The 14,652-nt window shown below is 33.3% G+C and overlaps 3 non-coding genes across 3 annotated transcripts; all 3 read left to right on the forward strand.

Annotated features, from left to right (window-relative positions):
- The first annotated feature begins 3,987 nt into the window (after positions 1 to 3,987).
- Positions 3,988 to 4,060, forward strand: TRNAR-CCU (transfer RNA arginine (anticodon CCU)). The gene has a single exon. It is a non-coding gene; the product is annotated as a tRNA-Arg (tRNA).
- Positions 4,061 to 6,988: 2,928 nt separating this feature from the next.
- TRNAR-CCU (transfer RNA arginine (anticodon CCU)) lies at positions 6,989 to 7,061 on the forward strand. Its single transcript has one exon. It is a non-coding gene; the product is annotated as a tRNA-Arg (tRNA).
- Positions 7,062 to 11,488: 4,427 nt separating this feature from the next.
- On the forward strand, positions 11,489 to 11,561 carry TRNAR-CCU (transfer RNA arginine (anticodon CCU)). The gene has a single exon. It is a non-coding gene; the product is annotated as a tRNA-Arg (tRNA).
- Positions 11,562 to 14,652: the final 3,091 nt, after the last annotated feature.

Genomic DNA, 14,652 nt, shown 5'->3' on the forward strand with positions numbered 1-14,652 from the left:
TCATCAAAAGGGTAATTTTCTGCCTTTTATATTTCTTTGGACACTGACTTTACTGACAATTTAGGTGCTTCAGACCAAAAAAACAATGTTTACCTTTAAATATAGAGCACAAGTGAGATTTAACTTATTTTTATTTAAAGATACTGCATTTTTTGGTATTATAGTGTATATTTTCCCTATGCAACATTAAAGTTACATATATCTATAGCAAATATTATTTAAGATAAATAAACAGGAATTATTTTACAATTTGGATAATATTGAACTGTACAACAATGGCATGAATTCATTGCAATATACACCTATCGATACATAAAACTGGGCAATAACACAAATGCACAATATAATTGATTACCTTATGATTAGAATATTACTTTTATTAGGTACTTTAGTATTGGGTGCAGTAGTTTAGTGGATTTAAAAAGTAACTAATTTAAAATTAATAAACCAAGTTAATTTACTTAGTCAACTCGATGCTAAAATCACTCAACTAAAAATAATGCACTTTGACCATGTGCTCCTGTGGCGCAATCAGTCTGTGCGCAGGACTTATAAGGCAGTATCTGTTGAGCAATGCTGAGGTTGTGAGTACAAGCCTCACCTGGAGCAAATGTAATTTTTTTTCTAATGTCATCAGTTAATGATTATCATCTGCTTCCTGAACATCCTGATATGAAGGCAGAAAAAAAACACAAAAATGACTGTTTTTAAGTACCAGTACACACAGCTGCTTTGGTTCATATGCACTGTAAACATTACTTTAGTTAGTCAACAAAATGGAATGCAAAAGACTACCTCTTTATTGGTAAAAGAGTTGCATCAATCTGTTTTGCTGCAATGTAACATGAGGGTCCACACTATTAGGTCTGGATAGTACAATCACATTTCATGCTGGGATTTGTAAAGCAAAGAACACAAATAAACGGCTTTCCTATATCGCAACAATTAATGATTATACTAATGAAAAAATCAGTTTCACTCAAAGATGTTACAAAGCCCCAGTGGCCTAATGGATACGGCACTGGCCTCCTAAGCCAGGGTTTGTGCTTTCAAGTCCCATCTGGGGTGATAGGCTTTATTTCATTAAAATAATTTTGGAGATGTCCTTTCATACTGCACAAATGGCTCCACCAGAAACTTTTATCTGCTTATCAATCCGGAACTGTTCAGCTTGCAAAATTATGGCCCAGTATCTAAAAGCAGACATTTATCCTAATGACATTGTGGATTAGTTTTCTGAAAAGTTTACTATCACCTGGGACAGTGGCTTCAAGTCCCATCTAGGATGCATGTTCCTTTGTTGCTAATTCTCATTCTAGAAGTTATGCTTTTTTTCAATGCAGGTGACTGTATTAATGGTATTGCAGAAAATCCATATATACCAAAACATACCTATTAAATTTTAATTGCAATTTAATATCAGAGTGGCTACAAAATAACAATGTCTATGGCAATTGCTGATGGATTTCTTGAAGTCCTTTCATCCTTGTCATCAAAAGGGTAATTTTCTGCTTTTTATATTTCTTTGGACACTGACTTTACTGACAATTTAGGTGCTACAGACCAAAAAAACAATGTTTACCTTTAAATATAGAGCACATGTGAGATTTAACTTATTTTTATTTCTAGATACTGCACTTTTTGGTATTATAGTGTATATTTTCCCTATGCAACATTAAAGTTACATATATCTATAGCAAATATTATTTAAGATAAATAAACAGGAATTATTTTACAATTTTGATAATATTGAACTGTACAACAATGGCATGAATTCATTGCAATATACACCTATGGATACATAAAACTGGGCAATAACACAAATGCACAATATAATTGATTACCTTATGATTAGAATATTACTTTTATTAGGTACTTTAGTATTGGGTGCAGTATTTTAGTGGATTTAAAAAGTAACTAATTTAAAATTAATAAACCAAGTTAATTTCCTTAGTCAACTCGATTCTAAAATCACTCAACTAAAAATAATGCCCTTTGAGCATGCTCTCCTGTGGCACAATCGGTCAGCGCGCGGTACTTATAAGACAGTATCTGTTGAGCAATGCCAATGTTTCGAATTCAAGCCTCACCTTGAGCAAATGTAATTTTTTTTCTAATGTCATCAGTTAATGATTATCATTTGCTACCTGAACATCCTGATATGAAAGCAGAAAAAAAAACACAAACATGACTGTTTTTAAGGTACCAGTACACACATCTGCTTTGGTTCATATGCACTGTAAACATTCCTCTAGTTAGTCAACAAAATGGAATGCAAAAGACTACCTCTTTATTGGTAAAAGAGTTGCATCAATCTGTTTTGATGCAATGTAACATGAGGTTCCACACTATTAGGTCTGGTTAGTACAATCACATTTCATGCTGGGATTTGTAAAGCAAAGAACACAAATAAATGGCTTTCCTATATCACAACAATTAATGATTATACTAATGAAAAAATCAGTTCCACTCAAAGATGTTACTGAGCTCCATTGGCCTAATGGATACGGCACTGGCCTCCTAAGCCAGGGTTTGTGCTTTCAAGTCCCATCTGGGGTGATAGGCTTTATTTCATTAAAATAATGTTTTAGATGTTCCTTTTATTCTTGCTTCATACTGCAGAAATGGCTCCACCAGAAACTTTAATCTGCTTAACAATCTGGTACCGTTCAGCTTGCAAAATTATGGCCCAGTATCTAAAAGCAGACATTTATTCTAATGACATTGTGGAATAGTTTCCAGAAAAGTTTACTATCACCTGGGACAGCGGCTTCAAGTCCCATCTAGGATGTATGTTCCTTTGTTGCTCATTCTCATTCTAGAAGTTATGCTTTTTTTCAATTCAGGTGACTGTCTTTATGGTATTGCAGAAAATCCATATATACCAAAACATGCCTATTAAGTTTTAATTGCAATTTAATATCAGAGTGGCTACAAAATAACAATTTCTATTGCAATTGCTGATGGGTTTCTTGAAGTCCTTTCATCCATGTCATCAAAAGGGTAATTTTCTGCCTTTTATATTTCTTTGGACACTGACTTTACTGACAATTTAGGTGCTTCAGACCAAAAAAACAATGTTTACCTTTAAATATAGAGCACAAGTGAGATTTAACTTATTTTTATTTAAAGATACTGCATTTTTTGGTATTATAGTGTATATTTTCCCTATGCAACATTAAAGTTACATATATCTATAGCAAATATTATTTAAGATAAATAAACAGGAATTATTTTACAATTTTGATAATATTGAACTGTACAACAATGGCATGAATTCATTGCAATATACACCTATGGATACATAAAACTGGGCAATAACACAAATGCACAATATAATTGATTACCTTATGATTAGAATATTACTTTTATTAGGTACTTTAGTATTGGGTGCAGTAGTTTAGTGGATTTAAAAAGTAACTAATTTTAAATTAATAAACCAAGTTAATTTACTTAGTCAACTCGATGCTAAAATCACTCAACTAAAAATAATGCACTTTGACCATGTGCTCCTGTGGCGCAATCAGTCTGTGCGCAGGACTTATAAGGCAGTATCTGTTGAGCAATGCTGAGGTTGTGAGTACAAGCCTCACCTGGAGCAAATGTAATTTTTTTTCTAATGTCATCAGTTAATGATTATCATCTGCTTCCTGAACATCCTGATATGAAGGCAGAAAAAAAACACAAAAATGACTGTTTTTAAGTACCAGTACACACAGCTGCTTTGGTTCATATGCACTGTAAACATTACTTTAGTTAGTCAACAAAATGGAATGCAAAAGACTACCTCTTTATTGGTAAAAGAGTTGCATCAATCTGTTTTGCTGCAATGTAACATGAGGGTCCACACTATTAGGTCTGGATAGTACAATCACATTTCATGCTGGGATTTGTAAAGCAAAGAACACAAATAAACGGCTTTCCTATATCGCAATAATTAATGATTATACTAATGAAAAAATCAGTTTCACTCAAAGGTGTTACTAAGCCCCAGTGGCCTAATGGATAAGGCACTGGCCTCCTAAGCCAGGGATTGTGGGTTCAAGTCCCATCTGGGGTGATAGGCTTTATTTCATTAAAATAATTTTGGAGATGTCCTTTCATTCTTGCTTCATACTGCACAAATGGCTCCACCAGAAACTTTTATCTGCTTATCAATCCGGAACTGTTCAGCTTGCAAAATTATGGCCCAGTATCTAAAAGCAGACATTTATCCTAATGACATTGTGGATTAGTTTTCTGAAAAGTTTACTATCACCTGGGACAGTGGCTTCAAGTCCCATCTAGGATGCATGTTCCTTTGTTGCTCATTCTCATTCTAGAAGTTATGCTTTTTTTCAGTGCAGGTGACTGTCTTAATGGTATTGCAGAAAATCCATATATACCAAAACATACCTATTAAGTTTTAATTGCAATTTAATATCAGAGTGGCTACAAAATAACAATGTCTATTGCAATTGCTGATGGGTTTCTTGAAGTCCTTTCATCCATGTCATCAAAAGGGTAATTTTCTGCCTTTTATATTTCTTTGGACACTGACTTTACTGACAATTTAGGTGCTTCAGACCAAAAAAACAATGTTTACCTTTAAATATAGAGCACAAGTGAGATTTAACTTATTTTTATTTAAAGATACTGCATTTTTTGGTATTATAGTGTATATTTTCCCTATGCAACATTAAAGTTACATATATCTATAGCAAATATTATTTAAGATAAATAAACAGGAATTATTTTACAATTTTGATAATATTGAACTGTACAACAATGGCATGAATTCATTGCAATATACACCTATGGATACATAAAACTGGGCAATAACACAAATGCACAATATAATTGATTACCTTATGATTAGAATATTACTTTTATTAGGTACTTTAGTATTGGGTGCAGTAGTTTAGTGGACTTAAAAAGTAACTAATTTAAAATTAATAAACCAAGTTAATTTACTTAGTCAACTCGATGCTAAAATCACTCAACTAAAAATAAAGTACTTTGTCCATGTGCTCCTGTGGCGCAATCGGTCTGTGCGCGGTACTTATAAGACAGTATCTGTTGAACAATTCTGAGGTTGTGAATTCAAGCCTCACCTGGAGCAAATGTAATTTTTTTTCTAATGTCTTCAGTTAATGATTATCATCTGCTTCCTGAACATCCTGATATGAAGGCAGAAAAAAAACACAAACATGACTGTTTTTAAGTACCAGTACACACAGCTGCTTTGGTTCAGATGCACTGTAAACATTACTTTAGTTAGTCATCAAAATGGAATGCAAAAGACTACCTCTTTATTGGTAAAAGAGTTGCATCAATCTGTTTTGCTGCAATGTAACATGAGGGTCCACACTATTAGGTCTGGATAGTACAATCACATTTCATGCTGGGATTTGTAAAGCAAAGAACACAAATAAACGACTTTCCTATATCGCAACAATTAATGATTATACTAATGAAAAAATCAGTTTCACTCAAAGATGTTACAAAGCCCCAGTGGCCTAATGGATACGGCACTGGCCTCCTAAGCCAGGGTTTGTGCTTTCAAGTCCCATCTGGGGTGATAGGCGTAATTTCATTAAAATAATGTTTTAGATGTTCCTTTTATTCTTGCTTCATACTGCAGAAATGGCTCCACCAGAAACTTTAATCTGCTTAACAATCTGGTACCGTTCAGCTTGCTAAATTATGGCCCAGTATCTAAAAGCAGACATTTATTCTAATGACATTGTGGAATAGTTTCCAGAAAAGTTTACTATCACCTGGGACAGTGGCTTCAAGTCCCATCTAGGATGTATGTTCCTTTGTTGCTCATTCTCATTCTAGAAGTTATGCTTTTTTTCAATTCAGGTGACTGTCTTAATGGTATTGCAGAAAATTCATATATACCAAAACATACCTATTAAGTTTTAATTGCAATTTAATATCAGAGTGGCTACAAAATAACAATTTCTATTGCAATTGCTGATGGGTTTCTTGAAGTCCTTTCATCCATGTCATCAAAAGGGTAATTTTCTGCCTTTTATATTTCTTTGGACACTGACTTTACTGACAATTTAGGTGCTTCAGACCAAAAAAACAATGTTTACCTTTAAATATAGAGCACAAGTGAGATTTAACTTATTTTTATTTAAAGATACTGCATTTTTTGGTATTATAGTGTATATTTTCCCTATGCAACATTAAAGTTACATATATCTATAGCAAATATTATTTAAGATAAATAAACAGGAATTATTTTACAATTTTGATAATATTGAACTGTACAACAATGGCATGAATTCATTGCAATATACACCTATGGATACATAAAACTGGGCAATAACACAAATGCACAATATAATTGATTACCTTATGATTAGAATATTACTTTTATTAGGTACTTTAGTATTGGGTGCAGTAGTTTAGTGGATTTAAAAAGTAACTAATTTAAAATTAATAAACCAAGTTAATTTACTTAGTCAACTCGATGCTAAAATCACTCAACTAAAAATAATGCACTTTGACCATGTGCTCCTGTGGCGCAATCAGTCTGTGCGCAGGACTTATAAGGCAGTATCTGTTGAGCAATGCTGAGGTTGTGAGTACAAGCCTCACCTGGAGCAAATGTAATTTTTTTTCTAATGTCATCAGTTAATGATTATCATCTGCTTCCTGAACATCCTGATATGAAGGCAGAAAAAAAACACAAAAATGACTGTTTTTAAGTACCAGTACACACAGCTGCTTTGGTTCATATGCACTGTAAACATTACTTTAGTTAGTCAACAAAATGGAATGCAAAAGACTACCTCTTTATTGGTAAAAGAGTTGCATCAATCTGTTTTGCTGCAATGTAACATGAGGGTCCACACTATTAGGTCTGGATAGTACAATCACATTTCATGCTGGGATTTGTAAAGCAAAGAACACAAATAAACGGCTTTCCTATATCGCAACAATTAATGATTATACTAATGAAAAAATCAGTTTCACTCAAAGGTGTTACTAAGCCCCAGTGGCCTAATGGATAAGGCACTGGCCTCCTAAGCCAGGGATTGTGGGTTCAAGTCCCATCTGGGATGATAGGCTTTATTTCATTAAAATAATTTTGGAGATGTCCTTTCATTCTTGCTTCATACTGCACAAATGGCTCCACCAGAAACTTTTATCTGCTTATCAATCCGGAACTGTTCAGCTTGCAAAATTATGGCCCAGTATCTAAAAGCAGACATTTATCCTAATGACATTGTGGATTAGTTTTCTGAAAAGTTTACTATCACCTGGGACAGTGGCTTCAAGTCCCATCTAGGATGCATGTTCCTTTGTTGCTCATTCTCATTCTAGAAGTTATGCTTTTTTTCAGTGCAGGTGACTGTCTTAATGGTATTGCAGAAAATCCATATATACCAAAACATACCTATTAAGTTTTAATTGCAATTTAATATCAGAGTGGCTACAAAATAACAATTTCTATGGCAATTGCTGATGGGTTTCTTGAAGTCCTTTCATCCTTGTCATCAAAAGGGTAATTTTCAGCTTTTTATATTTCTTTGGACACTGACTTTACTGACAATTTATGTGCTACAGACCAAAAAAACAATGTTTACCTTTAATTATAGAGCACATGTGAGATTTAACTTATTTTTATTTAAAGATACTGCTTTTTTGGTATTATAGTGTATATTTTCACTATGCAACATTAAAGTTACATATATCTATAGCAAATATTATTTAAGATAAATAAACAGGAATTATTTTACAATTTTGATAATATTGAAATGTACAACAATGGCATGAATTCATTGAAATATACACCTATGGATACATAAAACTGGGCAATAACACAAATGCACAATATAATTGATTACCTTATGATTAGAATATTACTTTTATTAGGTACTTTAGTATTGGGTGCAGTAGTTTAGTGGATTTAAAAAGTAACTAATATAAAATTAATAAACCAAGTTAATTTCCTAAGTCAACTCGATTCTAAAATCACTCAACTAAAAATAAAGTAATTTGTCCATGTGCTCCTGTGGCGCAATCGGTCTGTGCCCGGTACTTATAAGACAGTATCTGTTGAACAATTCTGAGGTTGTGAATTCAAGCCTCACCTGGAGCAAATGTAATTTTTTTTCTAATGTCTTCAGTTAATGATTATCATCTGCTTCCTGAACATCCTGATATGAAGGCAGAAAAAAAACACAAACATGACTGTTTTTAAGTACCAGTACACACAGCTGCTTTGGTTCATATGCACTGTAAACATTACTTTAGTTAGTCATCAAAATGGAATGCAAAAGACTACCTCTTTATTGGTAAAAGAGTTGCATCAATCTGTTTTGCTGCAATGTAACATGAGGGTCCACACTATTAGGTCTGGATAGTAAAATCACATTTCATGCTGGGATTTGTAAAGCAAAGAACACAAATAAACGACTTTCCTATATCGCAACAATTAATGATTATACTAATGAAAAAATCAGTTTCACTCAAAGATGTTACAAAGCCCCAGTGGCCTAATGGATACGGCACTGGCCTCCTAAGCCAGGGTTTGTGCTTTCAAGTCCCATCTGGGGTGATAGGCTTTATTTCATTAAAATAATGTTTTAGATGTTCCTTTTATTCTTGCTTCATACTGCAGAAATGGCTCCACCAGAAACTTTAATCTACTTAACAATCTGGTACCGTTCAGCTTGCAAAATTATGGCCCAGTATCTAAAAGCAGACATTTATTCTAATGACATTGTGGAATAGTTTCCAGAAAAGTTTACTATCACCTGGGACAGCGGCTTCAAGTCCCATCTAGGATGTATGTTCCTTTGTTGCTCATTCTCATTCTAGAAGTTATGCTTTTTTTCAATTCAGGTGACTGTCTTAATGGTATTGCAGAAAATCCATATATACCAAAACATGCCTATTAAGTTTTAATTGCAATTTAATATCAGAGTGGCTACAAAATAACAATTTCTATTGCAATTGCTGATGGGTTTCTTGAAGTCCTTTCATCCATGTCATCAAAAGGGTAATTTTCTGCCTTTTATATTTCTTTGGACACTGACTTTACTGACAATTTAGGTGCTTCAGACCAAAAAAACAATGTTTACCTTTAAATATAGAGCACAAGTGAGATTTAACTTATTTTTATTTAAAGATACTGCATTTTTTGGTATTATAGTGTATATTTTCCCTATGCAACATTAAAGTTACATATATCTATAGCAAATATTATTTAAGATAAATAAACAGGAATTATTTTACAATTTTGATAATATTGAACTGTACAACAATGGCATTAATTCATTGCAATATACACCTATGGATACATAAAACTGGGCAATAACACAAATGCACAATATAATTGATTACCTTATGATTAGAATATTACTTTTATTAGGTACTTTAGTATTGGGTGCAGTAGTTTAGTGGACTTAAAAAGTAACTAATTTAAAATTAATAAACCAAGTTAATTTACTTAGTCAACTCGATGCTAAAATCACTCAACTAAAAATAAAGTACTTTGTCCATGTGCTCCTGTGGCGCAATCGGTCTGTGCGCGGTACTTATAAGACAGTATCTGTTGAACAATTCTGAGGTTGTGAATTCAAGCCTCACCTGGAGCAAATGTAATTTTTTTTCTAATGTCTTCAGTTAATGATTATCATCTGCTTCCTGAACATCCTGATATGAAGGCAGAAAAAAAACACAAACATGACTGTTTTTAAGTACCAGTACACACAGCTGCTTTGGTTCATATGACGATAAACATTACTTTAGTTAGTCATCAAAATGGAATGCAAAAGACTACCTCTTTATTGGTAAAAGAGTTGCATCAATCTGTTTTGCTGCAATGTAACATGAGGGTCCACACTATTAGGTCTGGATAGTACAATCACATTTCATGCTGGGATTTGTAAAGCAAAGAACACAAATAAACGACTTTCCTATATCGCAACAATTAATGATTATACTAATGAAAAAATCAGTTTCACTCAAAGATGTTACAAAGCCCCAGTGGCCTAATGGATACGGCACTGGCCTCCTAAGCCAGGGTTTGTGCTTTCAAGTCCCATCTGGGGTGATAGGCTTTATTTCATTAAAATAATGTTTTAGATGTTCCTTTTATTCTTGCTTCATACTGCAGAAATGGCTCCACCAGAAACTTTAATCTGCTTAACAATCTGGTACCGTTCAGCTTGCTAAATTATGGCCCAGTATCTAAAAGCAGACATTTATTCTAATGACATTGTGGAATAGTTTCCAGAAAAGTTTACTATCACCTGGGACAGTGGCTTCAAGTCCCATCTAGGATGTATGTTCCTTTGTTGCTCATTCTCATTCTAGAAGTTATGCTTTTTTTCAATTCAGGTGACTGTCTTAATGGTATTGCAGAAAATTAATATATACCAAAACATACCTATTAAGTTTTAATTGCAATTTAATATCAGAGTGGCTACAAAATAACAATTTCTATTGCAATTGCTGATGGGTTTCTTGAAGTCCTTTCATCCATGTCATCAAAAGGGTAATTTTCTGCCTTTTATATTTCTTTGGACACTGACTTTACTGACAATTTAGGTGCTTCAGACCAAAAAAACAATGTTTACCTTTAAATATAGAGCACAAGTGAGATTTAACTTATTTTTATTTAAAGATACTGCATTTTTTGGTATTATAGTGTATATTTTCCCTATGCAACATTAAAGTTACATATATCTATAGCAAATATTATTTAAGATAAATAAACAGGAATTATTTTACAATTTTGATAATATTGAACTGTACAACAATGGCATGAATTCATTGCAATATACACCTATGGATACATAAAACTGGGCAATAACACAAATGCACAATATAATTGATTACCTTATGATTAGAATATTACTTTTATTAGGTACTTTAGTATTGGGTGCAGTAGTTTAGTGGATTTAAAAAGTAACTAATTTAAAATTAATAAACCAAGTTAATTTACTTAGTCAACTCGATGCTAAAATCACTCAACTAAAAATAATGCACTTTGACCATGTGCTCCTGTGGCGCAATCAGTCTGTGCGCAGGACTTATAAGGCAGTATCTGTTGAGCAATGCTGAGGTTGTGAGTACAAGCCTCACCTGGAGCAAATGTAATTTTTTTTCTAATGTCATCAGTTAATGATTATCATCTGCTTCCTGAACATCCTGATATGAAGGCAGAAAAAAAACTCAAAAATGACTGTTTTTAAGTACCAGTACACACAGCTGCTTTGGTTCATATGCACTGTAAACATTACTTTAGTTAGTCAACAAAATGGAATGCAAAAGACTACCTCTTTATTGGTAAAAGAGTTGCATCAATCTGTTTTGCTGCAATGTAACATGAGGGTCCACACTATTAGGTCTGGATAGTACAATCACATTTCATGCTGGGATTTGTAAAGCAAAGAACACAAATAAACGGCTTTCCTATATCGCAACAATTAATGATTATACTAATGAAAAAATCAGTTTCACTCAAAGGTGTTACTAAGCCCCAGTGGCCTAATGGATAAGGCACTGGCCTCCTAAGCCAGGGATTGTGGGTTCAAGTCCCATCTGGGGTGATAGGCTTTATTTCATTAAAATAATTTTGGAGATGTCCTTTCATTCTTGCTTCATACTGCACAAATGGCTCCACCAGAAACTTTTATCTGCTTATCAATCCGGAACTGTTCAGCTTGCAAAATTATGGCCCAGTATCTAAAAGCAGACATTTATCCTAATGACATTGTGGATTAGTTTTCTGAAAAGTTTACTATCACCTGGGACAGTGGCTTCAAGTCCCATCTAGGATGCATGTTCCTTTGTTGCTCATTCTCATTCTAGAAGTTATGCTTTTTTTCAGTGCAGGTGACTGTCTTAATGGTATTGCAGAAAATCCATATATACCAAAACATACCTATTAAGTTTTAATTGCAATTTAATATCAGAGTGGCTACAAAATAACAATGTCTATTGCAATTGCTGATGGGTTTCTTGAAGTCCTTTCATCAATGTCATCAAAAGGGTAATTTTCTGCCTTTTATATTTCTTTGGACACTGACTTTACTGACAATTTAGGTGCTTCAGACCAAAAAAACAATGTTTACCTTTAAATATAGAGCACAAGTGAGATTTAACTTATTTTTATTTAAAGATACTGCATTTTGTGATATTATAGTGTATATTTTCCATATGCAACATTAAAGTTACATATATCTATAGCAAATATTATTTAAGATAAATAAACAGGAATTATTTTACAATTTGGATAATATTGAACTGTACAACAATGGCATGAATTCATTGCAATATACACCTATGGATACATAAAACTGGGCAATAACACAAATGCACAATATAATTGATTACCTTATGATTAGAATATTACTTTTATTAGGTACTTTAGTATTGGGTGCAGTAGTTTAGTGGATTTAAAAAGTAACTAATATAAAATTAATAAACCAAGTTAATTTCCTAAGTCAACTCGATTCTAAAATCACTCAACTAAAAATAAAGTACTTTGTTCATGTGCTCCTGTGGCGCAATCGGTCTGTGTGCGGTACTTATAAGACAGTATCTGTTGAACAATTCTGAGGTTGTGAATTCAAGCCTCACCTGGAGCAAATGTAATTTTTTTTCTAATGTCTTCAGTTAATGATTATCATCTGCTTCCTGAACATCCTGATTTAAAGGCAGAAAAAAAACACAAACATGAATGTTTTTAAGTACCAGTACACACAGCTGCTTTGGTTCATATGCACTGTAAACATTACTTTAGTTAGTCATCAAAATGGAATGCAAAAGACTACCTCTTTATTGGTAAAAGAGTTGCATCAATCTGTTTTGCTGCAATGTAACATGAGGGTCCACACTATTAGGTCTGGATAGTAAAATCACATTTCATGCTGGGATTTGTAAAGCAAAGAACACAAATAAACGACTTTCCTATATCGCAACAATTAATGATTATACTAATGAAAAAATCAGTTTCACTCAAAGATGTTACAAAGCCCCAGTGGCCTAATGGATACGGCACTGGCCTCCTAAGCCAGGGTTTGTGCTTTCAAGTCCCATCTGGGGTGATAGGCTTTATTTCATTAAAATAATGTTTTAGATGTTCCTTTTATTCTTGCTTCATACTGCAGAAATGGCTCCACCAGAAACTTTAATCTGCTTAACAATCTGGTACCGTTCAGCTTGCAAAATTATGGCCCAGTATCTAAAAGCAGACATTTATTCTAATGACATTGTGGAATAGTTTCCAGAAAAGTTTACTATCACCTGGGACAGTGGCTTCAAGTCCCATCTAGGATGTATGTTCCTTTGTTGCTCATTCTCATTCTAGAAGTTATGCTTTTTTTCAATTCAGGTGACTGTCTTAATGGTATTGCAGAAAATCCATATATACCAAAACATGCCTATTAAGTTTTAATTGCAATTTAATATCAGAGTGGCTACAAAATAACAATTTCTATTGCAATTGCTGATGGGTTTCTTGAAGTCCTTTCATCCATGTCATCAAAAGGGTAATTTTCTGCCTTTTATATTTCTTTGGACACTGACTTTACTGACAATTTAGGTGCTTCAGACCAAAAAAACAATGTTTACCTTTAAATATAGAGCACAAGTGAGATTTAACTTATTTTTATTTAAAGATACTGCATTTTTTGGTATTATAGTGTATATTTTCCCTATGCAACATTAAAGTTACATATATCTATAGCAAATATTATTTAAGATAAATAAACAGGAATTATTTTACAATTTTGATAATATTGAACTGTACAACAATGGCATGAATTCATTGCAATATACACCTATGGATACATAAAACTGGGCAATAACACAAATGCACAATATAATTGATTACCTTATGATTAGAATATTACTTTTATTAGGTACTTTAGTATTGGGTGCAGTAGTTTAGTGGACTTAAAAAGTAACTAATTTAAAATTAATAAACCAAGTTAATTTACTTAGTCAACTCGATGCTAAAATCACTCAACTAAAAATAAAGTACTTTGTCCATGTGCTCCTGTGGCGCAATCGGTCTGTGCGCGGTACTTATAAGACAGTATCTGTTGAACAATTCTGAGGTTGTGAATTCAAGCCTCACCTGGAGCAAATGTAATTTTTTTTCTAATGTCTTCAGTTAATGATTATCATCTGCTTCCTGAACATCCTGATATGAAGGCAGAAAAAAAACACAAACATGACTGTTTTTAAGTACCAGTACACACAGCTGCTTTGGTTCAGATGCACTGTAAACATTACTTTAGTTAGTCATCAAAATGGAATGCAAAAGACTACCTCTTTATTGGTAAAAGAGTTGCATCAATCTGTTTTGCTGCAATGTAACATGAGGGTCCACACTATTAGGTCTGGATAGTACAATCACATTTCATGCTGGGATTTGTAAAGCAAAGAACACAAATAAACGACTTTCCTATATCGCAACAATTAATGATTATACTAATGAAAAAATCAGTTTCACTCAAAGATGTTACAAAGCCCCAGTGGCCTAATGGATACGGCACTGGCCTCCTAAGCCAGGGTTTGTGCTTTCATGTCCCATCTGGGGTGATAGGCGTAATTTCATTAAAATAATGTTTTAGATGTTCCTTTTATTCTTGCTTCATACTGCAGAAATGGCTCCACCAGAAACTTTAATCT

Source organism: Taudactylus pleione, unplaced genomic scaffold, assembly GCF_031769625.1.
Source record: "Taudactylus pleione unplaced genomic scaffold, aTauple2 ptg000473l, whole genome shotgun sequence".
Classification (NCBI taxonomy): Eukaryota; Metazoa; Chordata; class Amphibia; order Anura; family Myobatrachidae; genus Taudactylus; species Taudactylus pleione.